General features: G+C 49.6%; 1 long non-coding RNA gene across 1 annotated transcript; it reads right to left on the reverse strand.

Moving 5' to 3' along the window:
* Positions 1-15,968: 15,968 nt before the first annotated feature.
* LOC129386542 (uncharacterized) lies at positions 15,969-16,909 on the reverse strand. Its single transcript, XR_008613900.2, has 2 exons — positions 16,756-16,909; positions 15,969-16,074 (listed from the first exon to the last, which is right to left on the reverse strand). It is a non-coding gene; the product is annotated as an uncharacterized lncRNA (long non-coding RNA).
* Positions 16,910-17,754: the final 845 nt, after the last annotated feature.

Raw genomic sequence — 17,754 nt, forward strand, 5'->3', positions numbered from 1 at the left:
GTGAATATACGGGCGCTTTAGGAAGCCACAGCCCCCACAGCGTGTCATCTTCCTTTGAGATCAAGGAAGCGTAGAGGACGTTTGTCCTCCTTACGTAATGTTACTCTGGTGCGCTGGGGATCTCTGCCTTGCCGCGATTCTCATAGCGTTTTCTGCGTTACAATAAATTCTGGGCAAGCAGAGATAACCGTAAGAGATAAGCAGGGGACAAAGACGATTTCGAGCTTGCGTTCCTTTTCTGTGTCAGCCTTGAACTGTGGTGAACCGTGGTGAGCATAGCAGGGTGGGTCGGAGGCGCTTGAATAATCTGGCAATGTATGTATGTATGTATGTATGTATGTATGTATGTATGTATGTATGTATGTATGTATGTATGTATGTATGTATGTATGTATGTATGTATGTATGTATGTATGTATGTATGTATGTATGTATGTATGTATGTGTGTATGTATGTATGTATGAATTACGAGTTTTACCTCTTTTCGGAAGGTGTTAGAATCTAATGGTAATCACTCGAAGAAATAATTAGTCGTCCGTTTTATATCCCAAACTGTTAATTTATTTATTTGATGATACCAGACACATTCGCAACTTCCGTCGCCCGCCATTACACTATTGATTGTCATGTCAAATGAAGGTAAAAATTACTTAAATGATATTGCGCGACAAAAAACGACACGGACGTGAGAGAAGACGACACACCAAGTTTGGTGTGTCGTCTTCTCTCGCGTCCGTGTCGTTTCTTGTCGCGCAATATCATTCAAGTAATGGATTACCAACTTGCCCGGAATGCTGCTCTCATGAAGGTAAAAAAATTCATGGAAGATTACGATACTCCCTAATGCGAAATTTGAGGGCAGCTGTTTTGAATTTGCGATATACTAATGCAAATAATTTGAACCTGAACGGCAGGCTCTTCTCTGCGGGGGCGCTGAGCCTCAGCTCGGGCAGGTTGTTTAGCAGCAGCGGTAGACGAAACACTTGAGTTGAGTTGAGTTGAGTGGTTGTAGGCTACTGGTGGGATTAGCCTTGCAGTAGCTGCCGGCAATTGCTCCACCGTAGCGACACTTAAAATACATAAATCATATAAATCAGACACAGACCTCACAACTACACTACACATAGTCACACCTAAGGTCACCATGTGGAGGCCAAATCCGTGTCCTGCAGGTAATTTAAAAGAAGGCGAGAAACCTCCTTCCTATCTAACCGGTTCCCGCGCGGGAAAACAATGTCCTGTATAGAACTGTGGGGAATTCCTGTCCTCTTGAGGGACCCGAATAACACGCTCCTTTCCGCGTCATACAGAGTACAGCACATAAGGTAATGTTCTATGTCACCGCACACACCACACGTTGAACATAATGGTGACAACGCCAGGCCAGTCTTACACATCCACGCAGGGGTACGAGCAGAGCCCGTGCGAATGCGGAGCAGTAAAGTGGCTTGGTTTCTTTTGAGACCCTTAGTCACACATGGCTTGTGAGGTGAGCTCCACAAAGAGTGGAAGTGGCACGACACCGCTTCTCTGAAGAGTCTCTTGTCCTCTTGAGGCACTTTTCTCAAAGGATTCCCAGACAGCGCTCTATGGGCAAGGCTGTCCGCCATCTCGTTGCCTATGATACCTATGTGCGAGGGCACCCATTGGAATCGTATGGAGAAGCCTTTGATAAGGAGAGTGTGCACCGAGCGTAGGGAGCTTAGACATAAAGCATCAGTAGGGAACCCATACTCTAACCTTTGAAGGGCGGATTTCGAATCTGTAAGAATGACTACGGGTTGAGGCGTACAAAGCCGTAGCTTTTTTAGGGCTGCCTCAATGGCAACGCTTTCGGCCGTTGTGGAGGACACGACTGTAGTGAAGCGAACCGACCAATCATACTTTAAAGCGGGAATATGAAAAGCAGCTGCACTAGATCCTCTGACCTTGTCCACAGAGCCATCAGTAAAAATTTGAAGATGACGTGCATATTCAGTTTCAAGATGTTCCAGTACGAGCGAACGTGTTGCCGCCAAAGGAGAACTCCGCTTAGCACGAACGTGAGGAATTGTCAACGAACAATCGAGGCTCGCGAAAGACCAAGGTGGATTCAACCTCTTAGTTCGACCTCTAGCGTCAAGACCCAGGTAACCAATAGTATTAAGGGCCAAGTACGCTCGGGACTCGGATCTCTTTCGAAGGCTCTGTAGAAGGGCTCGACCGGCTATCGTCTGTTTGAGGCGGCCAATTTGCATCAATAGCCTTTGTGAAGCGACTAGGCTAAGAGGTCTCGATAGAGACTCATAAAGTACTGCATTATTAGGAGCAGACTGCGGAACGCCAAGAGCCCTCCTTAGGCCCTTTCTGTGCAAAACCTCAAGTCGTTCCAGCTGTGATAGTGAGGGGGAAATTAAAGGGAGCTGGTACATTATTCGACTCGTCACTAGTGCATCGTGCAGCCTGACCATTGAAGAAGGGTGATTTCCCCATTGCTCACTTGCAACTCTACGGATCACATTGAGACGCGGAGATAGTGATGTCACAATAGAGTCCACAGCTCGTCGCCACTGTAGACGGTAGTCAATAATTACGCCCAAAAAGCGTTTGTACTTCAATTGACGAAGGCAAGATTGATCAATGTCTATCTTCAGCCGCGCATACCGTCTTCCTCTACCTGGAAACATGATGAAGCCAGATTTTTCCACCGAGAGAGTCAACCCTACACCTTGAAGGTAATTTTGAACTGAAAGTAAGGCCTGTCGAGCTATCAGAGCTAAACGCTTGTGTTGATATCCGCTTAACCAAATACAAATGTCGTCCGCGTATATCGACATATGGATATGCCTGCAATGTTTTTGCACTTCAGCGGGAAGACCAGCCATTACAACATTAAACAGCGTCGGGGAAAGAACACTTCCCTGAGGTACACCTCGCGATACCGCCCTTTCGGTGCTTATGGTACTTCCTAACCGCACTTGGATTTTACGATCACTGATAAGTGAGTGAATGAAGCGCAGAAGATAGCCCTGTACGCCTATGTCCATCAAGCTATTTAGTACTGAACTTTGAAGTACGTTATCATAAGCCTTTGATACGTCTAGGAAAATAGCTAGTGTTGAGAGGCCGAAAGCTCTTTGATGTTCAATGTGGCTTATCAAGTCCAAGACGCTATCTTGCGCGCTTAGACCTGTGCGGAATCCAGTCATGCATGTTGGCAGAGCCCTTCTATCTTCAAGCCACCATGATAAACGCTTACTTGCCAGCTTCTCCATGAGCTTAGCCACACACGACGTCAATGATACAGGTCGATACGAGGCCAAGTCTGTCATTTCTTTGCCGGGTTTCAGCACTGGGACAACACAAGCCACCTTCCATGAAGGAGGGACGTCGCCAGTCTCCCATACTCGATTGAGAAAGCTTAGGAGCATCTTCCGGTGTTCTAGAGGTAGGTTCTGCATCATCTGGTTGGTAATGTCGTCAGGACCTGGTGCACATCGACGCCGCAGGCTGCTGAGTGCTGTCTGTAGCTCTCGAAGTGTGAACGGGGCGTCCATAACAGACGTAGATGTTGCAGGCCGAGCGCACTGATGAATTCCTGCGCTTGCACGTACAAATGCATCTGCAAATTCCTCTGCCAAGCAAGCGAGAGGTTTCTGCTTTAGCAGTGCAAGCGCTTCGAAAGGCTTACGAGGACGAGAATCACCAGCAAGGCTGCCAATGACTCGCCAAATTCTCGTCATTGGTGAAAAAACAGACAAGCTGGCGCAGAAGGACGCCCACTGCGACCTACAGAGCTTGTTCGTATGGCGACGAATGGCAGAGTTAAGCCTGTTATAGGTCGTCTTCAAGGATCTGTCGTCCTTCTTCCGCATCATTTGTCGCTCCGCCCTTCTGCGCGCTGCGCAAAGGTTCCTGAGTTTTAAATCTGGAGTCGGAAAATGATTAGGCAACTTGACCGCCGTGGTAGCTGCCATCTTGCCATAAATCATTTTTTCTATCACATCTCCAGAAACACGTGCAAGTTGCTCCCTGTATTTGTCCCAATTAACAACATGGCTTCTTTTAGTGCCGCGCGTATTGAAGTCGGCAGTAAACACAAAAATTGGGTAGTGATCACTTCCCATGCGGTCAGGTGCAGTTGACCACTTCACACGAATGTCAGGTGAATGCAGAGTGAGGTCTATAGATGTGGCTGAGGCGGGAGGCCGGAAGAAAGTGGGACTTCCGTCATTGGCCACGCACAGGTCCAAACTGTCGATAACTTCTACCAGTTCGCGTCCGCGGGAGTCTGTGTTCCTGTCACCCCAGACCGAGTGATGGGCGTTGAAGTCACCGCAGATAATTCGGGGCGCTGGGCAACGGTCACAAAGCTGCTGGAGAAACAAATCCATTGCTACCTTCTTCCGCGGAGACACGTATACGGATGCAACTGAAAGAGTTCGAAAGCCGAGCCGTATCTTCACAGCCGCTACCTCAATGCTATCGGTGCAAAGATCGGTAACGTTCACAGCCACATGAGGAATCTCTCTTCGTACGTAAAGGGCGGCACTTCCTGTGGGAAATGACTTTATGCTGCAATTCTTGTGCGCAACATATCCAGTCAAAGATCTCCCCCTTGGTAGGCCAGCCTCCGAGAGCGCCAATACTGGAACACAAGTTTCTTTCAAAAATAATTTCAGTTCTGCTAATCGACTTAGAATCCCAGCGCAGTTCCATTGCATAATAAACGGCACTTTTCGGTGATTTTTGGTTGCACGAGGTTGAAGAAAACTAGCCATATTATAAGGCAAAGTTCGCTGCGAAGGCGGTAATCATGGACTCAAACGAAAGAACGAGCTGTAGAAAGGTCTTCAGGGTGCCAGCCTGCATCGCTTGAACATAGGAGCGGAGGACTTCAAACAGAACTCGCAGAAGGTCGGACAGATCCCGATTTTTGAGCTCCTTATTTTGTTGAACGCACTGCCTCACCACTTCAACAAAAGATGCGGACTGGGACTCACTCTTCGTCGCTGCAGCTGGTTTCTTCGTCTCTTTTGAGGCAAGGGAATGTCCTCCTTGTCTTCGAGTCTGGTTGTGATCTGGTCGCTGAGGAACTTGGACAGTTTTGGTTGAAGCAGATCGAACAACCGACTCACTCACAGAGGACTTTGCCGTCTTGCTAGGGTCAGGTCGCTCACTGACGTCGCTTGTTACCAAGCCACGAACTTCCGACTCTAACGCAGGGAACTCAACTTCCGACTCTAACGCAGGGAACTTGTCACTTCCAGGTGTCGGCTTCTCAGTAGGTCGTGGTTTGGGACCACTAATGAAGGACACTCGACGGTGTAAGGCGCTTACACGGAAGGGGCAGCCACCGAAACTCGCTGGATGGTCGCCCCCACAATTAGCGCAAGCAAAATCTGCCTTGCAGGCTTTGTAATCGTGGGCGCCACCACATCGTTTGCAACGTTGATCTTTGATGCAAACTTTGGCTATATGCCCAAAGCGTTGGCACTTAAAGCATCGGGGAGGAGTTTCAACGAATTCTTTGACTGCATGCTTGGTGAAACCGAGGTTAATTTTCTCTGGGCGCTCGGTGTTGGGAGCAAACGTTAGCACAACAGAGGTAGTAGGCTTCGCTGCCCATTCTTTTTCTTGAGTTTCCACCCGGCGCATCATACGTTTCACGTGCAATACACCTTGCGGTTTCAAGTAGTCAAGAAGGTCGCTTTCTGAATACCACACTGGTACTCCCCTAATAACACATGTGTTCGTCATGTAGGAGTGGGGCAACCGGGCTTTAACTCTTATGTCACAAAGCTGAGAGCACCGGAGAAGAACGTCAACTTGCTCTTCCGTTGCGATATCTAGATGAAGAGCACCTTGCGTAGTGAAGCGACTGCGAATCGGAGCAGATCCCAGCAGCACTTTAATGGCTTCGAAGAGCCTGATAGGGTTCTGCTCTCTAAAATCAGCACCTTTCTCTGTTGGTAAAACTATCACTGGGATTCCGACCGTTCTTTGCTTCCGATGACTCACCACCTTGAAGCCGTCGCTGTCCACTTCCGCCATATCAGCCACTTCCTCGTTAGGGTCGACGATAGTGGAGTCGTCCCCACTGAGCGATAATGACGTACTGGACTGCTGATCGTCCCTGATGACTGGCAGCTCCACGCCTTGCGAGGCCATGGCCGCCTCCGCCACGCTGGCTTCCTTCGGATGGCGCTGTCCCTTTAAAGATGTCGGCGCCGGAGCAGCCGTACCCTTTCCATAGGGACAGTACCGCCTTAAAGATGCGGCCGTCTTCCCAGGATATAAATAACTCACTCAATGAATAGCAAAACTTAGGGAAAATTACAGAGCTGAGGTGACAACAGATCGAACAGCGTCGTCGTCTTCTTCCTCAAGGTTCCTCGTTTCTTCACTCAAGGTTCAGAAAGGAAGTGCAAACACGCGAACAAGTGGCTCGCGCGGAGCGCATTCTCTAGCGGCGGCGGCGGCGCAGTGGCTTCGAAGCCCACACCAGTGCTTTGCTTTGATATATGGTGTCGGTGGACGCGCTCGCCGCATGCCTTAGTATTGGCGTTACCGGCGACCACGAGACGGCTCATGCTACGACGACGCCATCTCGTGGCGGGTCGCCGCCGGCGAACACGTCTCGTGCGGCACTCCGCTTTCCTCCACACGCGTTCGCCATACTCACCTCCTCCGCTTTCCTCCTCGAGATCTCTTCGCTGTCGCCGTCTTTCATCCTCCGCTGCGCTGTGCGTTCGCTCTCTTTTTTTATCCTTCGGTGGACTCGTCCGATTTGCCGGTTACGCCGACGCCGAGGCCGACGCTCAACGCAGGAACGGGTGCCTAAGCGCTGCGCTCTAAAAACAAAACATACGTCCCACCCTACCTCTTCCCTTATTCCCTTTTCCCCTCCCTTTATTAATCAATAAAGTATTTCCCCCCATCGATACTAACCATAGGTGTAGCCCCCTGCCGCGTACTGATCATGGACTGCAACTATTACAGCATAATGCTGCTTATTTTCAAAAACTGGTTTTGGCACGTAAAACCCCATAACTTTTTTTATTACAGCATTGTCCCCCGAGCACATTAACTAAGTTTAAGAAAATAGACGAAAGTTTACGCGTCTTGTCCTAGAATGCTATTCTAACTATGGTAGTATGAATGTTTTTGTACCTTGGAACGTGAAAATTGCGTGAGTTATACAGTTAGATCAAAGCATTATTTTGAATCGTTCTGTGTAATCTCGTTTCTGTTACAGCCTTTGTAAGCCGGGCCTGGCGGGGCCAGTCAAGCTGCTTTAATGGAGCTTTCTTCCCGCTAACTCCACCATTTAGGTCCATTTTGTTATATATTCTTGTGCCAATTTGGTGAAATAAACCAATCTCAAGCTTAAATATGAATATGCAGAAATGACACGAAGAAATCAGAAACTCGGGGTATCAGTGCTGCGAGGCTTTCTTGCCTCACTCTTGTTTTCTTCGCATTAGGAACCGCTTTTGCATCCGTGTACGGGAATATCCTACTATTGACAGCTTTTGTTGGCCTTCAAATGAGGTTCGCGTTCTGTGCCTAATCGCCGATGACGTGGCGTTTTTCTGTGAAGGAAACAAAGGGTCCAACAGTATCGCACGAATTTGGTTAGACTGCTGTTAGAAGTACTGAGTTTGAGAAAAGTTCCACGTGCCTTTTTTTTCTTTTATTTGCCTGTTGTACATGCTGCCAGGCATTCTGAAGCGATCGAGTGAAAGTAGAACCTCAGGTACTTAACTGCATGTTTGTCAATACGGCAATAGAAATCATCATATACTTACTCGAAGCAGCTCCATCATCATTTGTTAGCGTTAAAAAGACCACCCTACAGAGTGTTACATAATAGGAGCGCAAACGCGACAGTAAGGCACAATGGTCATCGTTCCTACTGGAAAATGATGGTTGCCGAGGTAGAGTTATATGAACGTAAGCCAGGGGTGGCAGCTGTCCATACTTATTCCAGTTATACTTGCAAAACGTTCCTCGCGGCTCATCTGATACATTTTCCACGGTTATTACACCTCTGTCAACTTAACTACTTGAAGCTCGGTATTGCGAATTCTCGACTTACGAAATAATTGTAGATTCTACATTACTGCAAAGAAATTACTGCCTGGTCTTGGCCTTTGTGTGTTCACCATAGATGGCGCATTCGATGAAAAGTTTGGATCGCCACTTCCGGGCAATAACCTGAAGCAGGAGTGAACGAGTGCACATCGAGAAAACTATGCTGTAGTCTACAGAGCCCTGCACTGGCCCGGGCCGGCCCGAAAGCCCGGGCCGCGCCACCTGAAGAGTCGGTGGGCTCAGGCCGGATCTGGGATTGAATCCGCAGTTCCAGGCCGGGCTCGGGGAGGAGGCCGCGGGCACGGGCCAGACTCGGGCTTCAAGCCGTGGGCTCGGACCGTACTGGGGCCCGCTCATACAAGGGCCAAAGTTCGGCCTTCGAGCACAAGCGAACGTTATGCATTGCAAGGTTCAAGACATTCTGGGCCAAGCTGAAGTGGCACGTGAGAACAGCTGGCTCTTATAGTACACTTAGCACAGAAAAGAGGAAAGCAGATGAAGTTCTAATATTTTTCTCTTCCACAAGAATTAACATTGCTTCCGCATAAGGGGAAAATAAATTATACAATAAATCACTCTTCAAACCATTTCCCTGTTACTTCTTTTGTGATTTCTTTTGCGATTGCAATATTACACTGTCGACACTATTATATTATCTCAGCGCTAACGCAAGGGGAGTCTCCTTCTAGTTGTGCGTGTAATTTATGCTGTGTGCTCGTGAATTCTCCAGTTTATATATATATATATATATATATATATATATATTTCAAGCAAAAGTTATGTAGGCCCAGTACATAGGTTGTTGAAGAAATGAAGGCTCACACTATCGAAAATTGCATGTTGAATAGTTTAATTAAGGCCGAAACGTTAAACCAATAAGCATGCAATTTTCACAAGTGTGCCCCTTCGTTTCGTCAATTGTATATATATATATATATATATATATATATATATTTTGTAGTGAAGATAACGAACATGAGCGCAGAGTCAGCAGCATCGGCAGCATCAAGCGCGCAGCAGAAGCTCGAGCTAGGGGACTGTGCTCGGTGCATCCTAGAACCGGCGGTCGCTACGAACTTCGATAAACCTCCTTTACAAGTGGTGGAGCCGTGCGGGGTAACGTTCCACTCTACCATCCTGGAACTCCGTTCTCGGACGCTACCCTCTGCCATGCCGGACGCCGACCAGCAGACTCTTCCATCGCCACCCGTCCCTTGCGCTGGCACCGTTCGCCAGCGGGAGCCTCCCATCTTCAGCGAAACCGACGACAACGACGTTGAAGAGTGGCTGTCGTCCTACGAACGGGTGAGCGTTCACAACAAATGGAATGACTCGGACAAGCTGGCTTACGTATCATTCTACCTCGCGGGCGTGGCCAGTCTGGTTCAGAAATCATGAGAGGGATATCCGAACGTGGTCGGCGTTCAAGACGTCGATTACAGAAGTATTTGACCGACCCACTGTCAGGAAACTCCGAGCCGAGCAGCGATTGCGTACACGCGCACAGGACACGGGTGCGACATTCACTAGCTATATATAAGACGTTCTCGATTTGTGCAGGCGCGTGAACGCTGCCATGACGGAAGCGGAAAAGATCAAGCACGTCATGAAGGGAATCGATGATGACGAGTTCCAGATGCTTCTGGCCGAGGACCCGCGCACTGTTGGCGACGTTATCAGCTTGTGCCAGAGCTATGATAAATTACGTGAGCATCCCACACCAAATGCGGCGTCACTCTGCAGCCTGACCACTGGCCCCGAAGAAGCCTCCACGATAACCCAAATCAAGGATTTCGTCCGCGAAGAAGTCGCACGACAGCTATCTCTGGTGTCCGTCACTTATGAGTATGCCAGCACTTTGCCGTCTCATCTCCGTAACGTGATCCATGAAGAGCTCGCGGAAGCGCTGCTGGCTGTTCACCAGCAGGATGTCGTGACTACACCGGTCACTTACGCTACGGTTGCTGCAATGGCCCCTCACACTGTGCCCGTGCGTCGCTTCCAGCAGCCTGTCCACCGCCCTCCCTCTCCCGTCCCCTGGACCACCGCTGCCGTCGCTAACCTGTGGCGCACGCTGGACAATCGCCCTATATGCTTCGCATGGAGGTATCCCGGTCATGTCGCAAGATTCTGCCGCCACCGATCGCAAGCGTTCGGTGACGATCGACGAGCGCTCTATGTGCCGCCTGATCCAAATACGCCTTACGGACCATTCGACCCATCACCAGCTTGCTCCCAGACTGATCGCCGTCCTCGCTTCGAACGCCTCCGCTCACCCTCCCCACGTCGCCGATCGCTTTCCTCTAGGCGTCGACGACCCGTCTCTAACGAAGAGGGAAACTAGGCGTCGCATTTCCCGAGGCAAGGACTGCACAAGTGTCGACATGTCGAAGTCCTCCTCCTTTACCTGCCAACGTCATTGATGTGTTTATCGAAGATGTAGCTACAGTCGCCCTCGTCGATACCGGTGCCTCTATTTCAGTTATGGATGCCAGGTTTTGCCGTTCGCTTCGTAAAGTGACGACGTCTCTGTCTGGATTGTCGCTTCCAATGGCGAGTGCTCAACCCATTCGCCCTACCACTGCTTGTACTGCCCGCGTGACATACAGGACGTTTTATACACGATTGAGTTCATAGTTATTTTATCCTGCTCCCACGCCGTTATTCTAGGGTGGGATTTTCTCTCCCGCCACAATGCCATCATCAATTGCGCTCGTGCTGAGATTGAAGTTTGCCAACTTGGTGACCTGGCCTACATCGATGCTCATCCTGCCGCTAAAACTGTCGTGAAAGAAGACACCTGTATTACCCCGTGCTCTTCAGCAATCGTACCAGTCTTCTGTAGTACCATATCCGACGGGACGGTCTTCTTCATGCCCTCTCATCACTTTGTTACCCGAAAAGCGCTTCCTTTGCCCTTCGCAGCTATTGACCTTGCCGCCGGTGTCAGCAGGATGCCCATTTACAATCATCTTTCATCGTCGCTATCACTGCTCCGCTTCGAATGCCTTGGTTACGTCGAATCGGTCGATTCACCACGAATTGCCTCCTTCCTCGACGAAGTGCCTTCTACTGCCGTCCATGAACTGAGTGCCCTTTCCGTACCCTACTCAACATGAAGTGGTGTGTTCAGCCTATTCATCGCCGAAGATCTGACGCATTCGCAGCGATCTCGACTTCTCGCAATCCTTCAGCACTTCCACCGTTCTTTCGACGTTGCGCAAATATCTCTTGGCCGTGCATCGAAGGTCGAGCATTACATCGACACTGGCTCTCACTCACCGCTGCGACAAAGACGATATCGCGTGTCCGCTACGAAACGTCGCGCCATTGCAGGTCGATGAAATGCTCCCTCGAGGCGTCATTCAACCTTCGTAGAGCCCATGGGCCTCTCCTGTTGTCCTCGTCACAAATAAACACGGTTCCATCCGCTGCTGTGTTGATTTTCGACGGTTGAACAAGATCACGCTGAAAGACGTCTACCCATTACCACGCATCGATGATGCTCTGGATTGTTTGCAGGGAGCCGAGTTCCTTCTTTCGCTGGATTTGCAGTCAGGCTACTGGCAGGTTCCGATGGCAGAGGCCGATCGCCCGAAAACTGCCTTTGTTACACCAGACGGCTTGTATGAATTCACCGTCATGCCTTTCAGATTTTGCAACGCATTTGCCACGTTCGAAAGAATGATGGGTAATGTTCTGCGTGGCCTCAAATGGAAAATCTGTCTTTGCTGTCTTGACGACATTGTGGTGTTCACCCCTGATTTCGCAACGCACCTGCTCCGCCTCCAGCACGTACTCACTTGCTTGACCAACGCCGGATTGCAAGTTAACCTGGAGAAGCGTCGATTTCCTGTTCGTCAGCTCACAATCTTAGGCGATGTCATGTCAAAGGAGGGCATTCGCCCGGATCCCGAGAAGCTACGTGCTGTTACTGTGTTCCCAAAACGTACCACTATGAAAGAGCTACGCAGTTTCATCGGCCTCTACTCTTACTTTAGGCGATTCTTTCGAAACTTTGCGTCAATTATATCGCCTCTCACGCAGCCCCTGGTGGCGCTAGAAATCTCTAATCATGGTCTCCAGGTTGTGACGACGCCTTCACAACCTCGCGCCGTCTTCTCACGACGCCTCCTATTCTTCGCCATTTTGACCCTTAAGGACGTCTCGTCGCCGGGGCCAAGGAAGCAGCGAAGGCCAGAGGGTTCCTGGAATGAGGAGACCTCCCACCGAGAGTAGAACCGGAGCTTACCCCGGAATACTGTTTCCAAAATAAAAGTTTATTCCTCCTCCTCCTGACCCTTAAGCGCCAACCGAAAATCATACCGATGCAAGCGGTGTAGGCCTTGGTGCTGTGTTGGCACAGCGTCGACCTGGCCACACGGAATACGTCGTCACATACGCGAGTCGCACGTTAACCAAGGCGGAGACCAATTACAGCGTTACAGAAAAGGAGTGTTTGGGCATTGTGTGGGCGCTTGGCAAGTTTCGCCCATATTTATACGGCCGATCTTTTGATGTAGTGACCGACCACCACGCACTATGTTGGTTGTCGACGCTCAAAGAACCATCGGGCCGCCTTGCCCGCTGGGCATTGCGAATCCAAGAATACGACATCCGCGTGGTTTACCGTTCCGGGCGAGAGCACTCCGACGCTGACGCGCTATCCCCATCACCGCTTCCCCCGAAGGCCAGTCACGACTCCTCTTACGAGTGCATATTGACCTCTCTGGACTTTGACACTATCGCTGCTGCACAGCGTAATGATCCCTAGACTGCATCTCGGCTCGACCTTCTCTCGGATACGTCGAAAGTACAGCGCCACGTACGCTTCGGCGCCAAGTTCCTCATTTTGCGATTCGAGACCAGCTATACTGTGTCGAGGCAACTATGCCGCAGAGGGACGCACCTGGTTAGTCGTCATTCCGAGAGTCTTGCGATCAGAGCTCTGCTCCTTGTTCCACGTCGACCCTCAGTGTGACCACGCGGGAGTCTTCAAGACCTACGAAAGACTTCGACACCGCTGTTACTGACGGGGAATGTACAATTTCATTCGAAACTTCGTCCGCTCTTGTCATGAGTGCCAACACCGCAAAGCGCCACCGCACAACTCCGCCGGTGAACTCCAGCCTTTATAATGCCTATCCCGACCCTTTGATCGCATGGGCATACATCTCTACGGGCCACTTCCGTTTACTCCTACCGACAACGGGTGGATAATCGTTGCGGTAGACCACTTAACCCGTTATGCGGAGACTGCTGCTCTACCAAATGCTACAGCGCAGGAGGTTGCCAATTTCATACTTCGCCGTTTTCTCGTTCATCATGAAGGTCCACGTGAACTTTTAAGCAACAGAGGCCATGCCTTCTTATCTGAAGTCATCGAACAACTGCTTGCTGAATGCGCTATCGTTCATCGTAAATGCACTGCTTATCACCCCCAGACTAACGGCACCACGGAACGCTTTAATCGAACTCTTGGTGACATGCTGGCCATATATGTCTCACCTAATCACTCTAATTGGGACCTAGTTCTTCCGTTTGTCACCTACGCCTACAACACCGCGACTCAGGCCACTACCGGATTCTCACCCTTTTACTTTCTTTACGGCCATCATCCTTCGCACACAATTGACACCATTCTGCCCTACCGGCCGGACCCATCCGAATGCCTGCCGATCTCGGAAGCCGCCAGACACGCCGAAGAATGTCGCCAGCTGGCCCGGCGATTCACCTCGGACGACCAGAACCGTCAAAAAGTTGTTCACGACGCCCAGAGCTCGACACCCAATTTTCTCCCGGGCGCTGTCGTCTGGTTGTTAGTGCCACACCGCACGCCTGGGCTCGCTTCAAAACTTCCGAAGTACGACGGGCCATACCGTGTTCTCGGGAGAACATCACCCGTTAATTACCTGGTTGAGCCGCTGACGCCGCCGTCCGACATGCGACATCGTAACCGCCAAGTCGTTCACGTTCAGCGTCTCAAGCCGCATCACCATTCTACCGTCCTTCCAGAAAACTGAGTCGCCAGGATGGCTCCTTTATTTCCGCGGGGTCATTGTAAGGAAGATAAGCATCATGAACTCTGAGTCAGCAGCATCGGCAGCATCAAGCGCGCAGCAGAGGCTCGAGCTAGGAGACTGTGCTCGGTGCATCCCAGAACCAGCGGTCGCTACGAACTTCAACAAATCTCCTTTATAATATATAGGGTGTCGCAACTATCAAGCAGCAAGATTCAAAATCATGTAAATGCCACGTAGCTGGACAGAACCAAAGTAATCTTGTTTGCGGTCGTTTGGAGATACTCAGATCAATTTTTTCATTCCGCCTAAATACATAATTAGTCTTAATTAGTTAACCAACTTCTCAAATAGTGTACCTACATGAAATGTGCCAATGAGAAAATTGTAGAGGAACGGTAAAAAATCCCGATACAGCTTTTCTGTTGCTCAGTACGTGGTGCTTAAAATTGTTTTTCCCAGCGGGAGAGAAGCCCGCGAATACACGCAAAGTGCCTCGAGCAACCAGCCGAGCGGCCCGACGCGCGAGGAAAACAGGCGCGAGCGCCTGTCTTCGGCGGTTTTCTTTTTGTCCTTGTCTTGCATTGCGCGCTAGATGCAGCAATGGTACACCAACATGCCCAAACTTACGTGGCGCTCGCCTGTCTTCGTCGGTTTTCACTTTGTCTTGTATTGAGCGCTAGGTGTAGTAATGGTGCACCAACATGCCCAAACTTGCATGGCGCTTGTCTTCATCGGTTTTCACTCTGTCCTTGTGCTGTGCGCTATAGATGCAGTAATGGAACACCAACATGCCCAAACTAACGTTATTTAAGGTTATATTACACTCCAGTTTTGTTCGGAGATCGCTCTGCATAGCCGTAAGGCGTGATAAGCTATACTTCCTGCTTAAGCGCGATGAATTTAGGAAAATTTCCCTATTTGTAAGACAGCATGCCTCTAGCTTGTCTTTCTTTTTCTCCTGTACGACTTGCTATACTTCATTCTTAAAGAGGAGGGAACATTTTTACAGCGAAGTTGTAAAGCTCTACCTACCGGTGGGTCTGTCGTCTCCGTAGGCGAACACAGCGGTAGTGTTCCTGTGTATGCTCCCGCAGGGAGCAGAGTGGCGGCTAGGTCCGGTTTATGATCCAGCTCTGCAGTGGAGCCACTCCTCGCACGCGCGGGAGGCAAATGCCGCGCGGTGTTCCATTTGCTTTTTTGTCTGCTGGTCGCGAGCTACATGCGCCAATTGTACGCATGCACTGAGCAAGATGAAACTTTTTAATGCAGGCTAAGCTCGAACGATTGGCGTAGCCGGAGAGGCGCCAACCCCCGAAATTTTTAGTTTGTGTGTACGTATACAAACACACGCACGAATATACATATAAAGAATACGACCCGCCTCGACCTCTCGAAATAAAATCCTGACTACGTCCGTGGCTCCAACAGCTCAAAAGTTCGCGTGCAAAGGCTCATTAGCTTGCAAGAAAAAGCGGTGCAATGTTTTTCAGCATGCATATGAACTTTTCTCGAGGAGGCGGAAGGCAAGAAATGTTTTAAAGGGTGTTTAAAGAAAACTTCACACACGTGTGGTAGACAATTATGTGAGCACATTTTGGCGGCCGAAACGAGACGAATAATGAATGTCGCCAACAGAACTATTGTTCCTACATTTACGCCAGTGACCGTTGACCGTCATGCATCACTAAACGGGGTTCACAGCAGCTGCACGTTCTTATATATATGCGGTGCAGACACATAAATTTAAATGCATTTCAAATGTTCACATGCGCACATCTTATTCAAAGCTTACTTTTACGATTCATACCGCAAACTTTACAGCTGCTTTGTAGCAGCAAATCTGCAAGTGGAAAAAGATTCAAGATGCACGAGCTTCTAGATCAAATTTATTTCGTAGAATGGATGAGCAATGGCTGGTGGCAGCAGGGGACGAGTGCTGGTTCTTCGAGCCTTGGGGGGCAGAATTCAAAGCCACTGGAAAGGCGACAAGTTATTAAGAGTAACAACAGGTTATTTTTATTGGACTAATCACATAAGATGACAAACTGGCGAAGTAATTATTCACACATTGCAGACTGTAATATGACATCTCTATCTGTTCATACTACTCAGGTTAATTTACTGTAACACAGCGCTTATTAAACGTACGAAAATAATTTCACATTCCTCACGTCCACTAAGGCTGATCGAACAAGCAACACATTGCGGGCGGTAAATGCTGAATCTATCGCAGCTGTCTCATAAGCGGGAGCGCACGGTGTTTTCGCTTACTACAAAACAATGAACACCAGCACATCAATGGACTTGACATGAAAAATCAGAACGCCGACAAAAAAATAAAAAAAAAACGGAGCAGCGAAAAGCCAGGGTACAGCAGGCAAATTGTACCTGCTAGTATTTACTCCGTTCTGAACACACGTTTCTAGAGCCACATAGTCAGAACAATCGTGCAAGCGACCAAAGCGAATTGAGCGAGTTGGTAAGTTAACATACAGACGTGTCGTCCTTTCTTTGTACCGCGTCTGTGTCGCGCTGCACATATACACCAAAAATTGCACAAGTGAACAACCTCTCACGCCAGGCGTATGCATATCAGCGTGTACAGGAGTGTTACTGGAGATAAATGCCGCTTTAGTGTAAACAAGCCGAACTCACCTTTGTAAACAAGGCGAAAGGACCTCGCATATCCTGGTCCCTTTCGGAGCCGGCCGATCTCGCCCGTCCGCACGGCACCGCGTAAAAGGCTTTGCCACCTTCCGTACGATTTGCGCAGTTTGGGGCGCTGCAACCCGTCATACTGGAATATAAGTGTGAAAATGATCTGCTTCGTAGCACTTCACCAAAGTCATTAACTTAATATCCTCGAATACCGTACCTGCAGCCCAGAGCCGATCGTTATTACGCACGCTCGACGGTCCGCTGATTGCAATTTCAATGGCACTGACAGAAAGGAGTCGGCGCCGTCTCCGTAAAGTTGGCTTCGGAGCGCGCAGTTCATCATTGGACGTCATTTTTCACCACGTGATCGCGCTCGGCGAATAGCGGTGCGAGCGGCGCCAGAAAGATTATGCGCAACTCTGCTCACTGCCGGAGCATATACAGGAACACTACACAGCGGGAGGCACGCTCGCCGCGTCCCCCGCTCGGTTCCTTGCGACATCACCAGATGGCCCTCGCATCCGCGACCACGCCGACCGTGCGGAAGGAGAAAAAAAAATGAGCCAGAAAGCTCGCCTTCGCGCATAGAGTTCGCCGCGAGTGTTTCCCGGTAAGTATGGTTGCATAAGCTGCACTTGCCGGGAAGCGTCAAATGTAGCATATACGAAGCAGGGAGTGACGTAAGCACACGTTCGTATGTAAAGGAAGATCCCGCTTAGCAAGTCATTATTTTTGTGACAGTGCTATGGGAAGGCCACGTATAGTCAGGACTTCTGAAGAGCAGCGTGCATACGACGCGGGGCAAATTTCTCTTCTCTCTGGTCCACTCTTTGTGGGTGCACGAAGTAACGGCACAAGCCAAGTCGCAGGCCGTTGAAGCGTCTTAGGCTAACAGTTAGATAAAGTGTACATGAATGCTACCGTATGAATAATTTCAAGCTACGTCGCAATGGCTAATCGTTCTAGTTGTCATTTACGGCTTCACTGTCCTATCAC

Source organism: Dermacentor andersoni, chromosome 4 (genome assembly GCF_023375885.2).
Source record: "Dermacentor andersoni chromosome 4, qqDerAnde1_hic_scaffold, whole genome shotgun sequence".
Classification (NCBI taxonomy): domain Eukaryota; kingdom Metazoa; phylum Arthropoda; class Arachnida; order Ixodida; family Ixodidae; genus Dermacentor; species Dermacentor andersoni.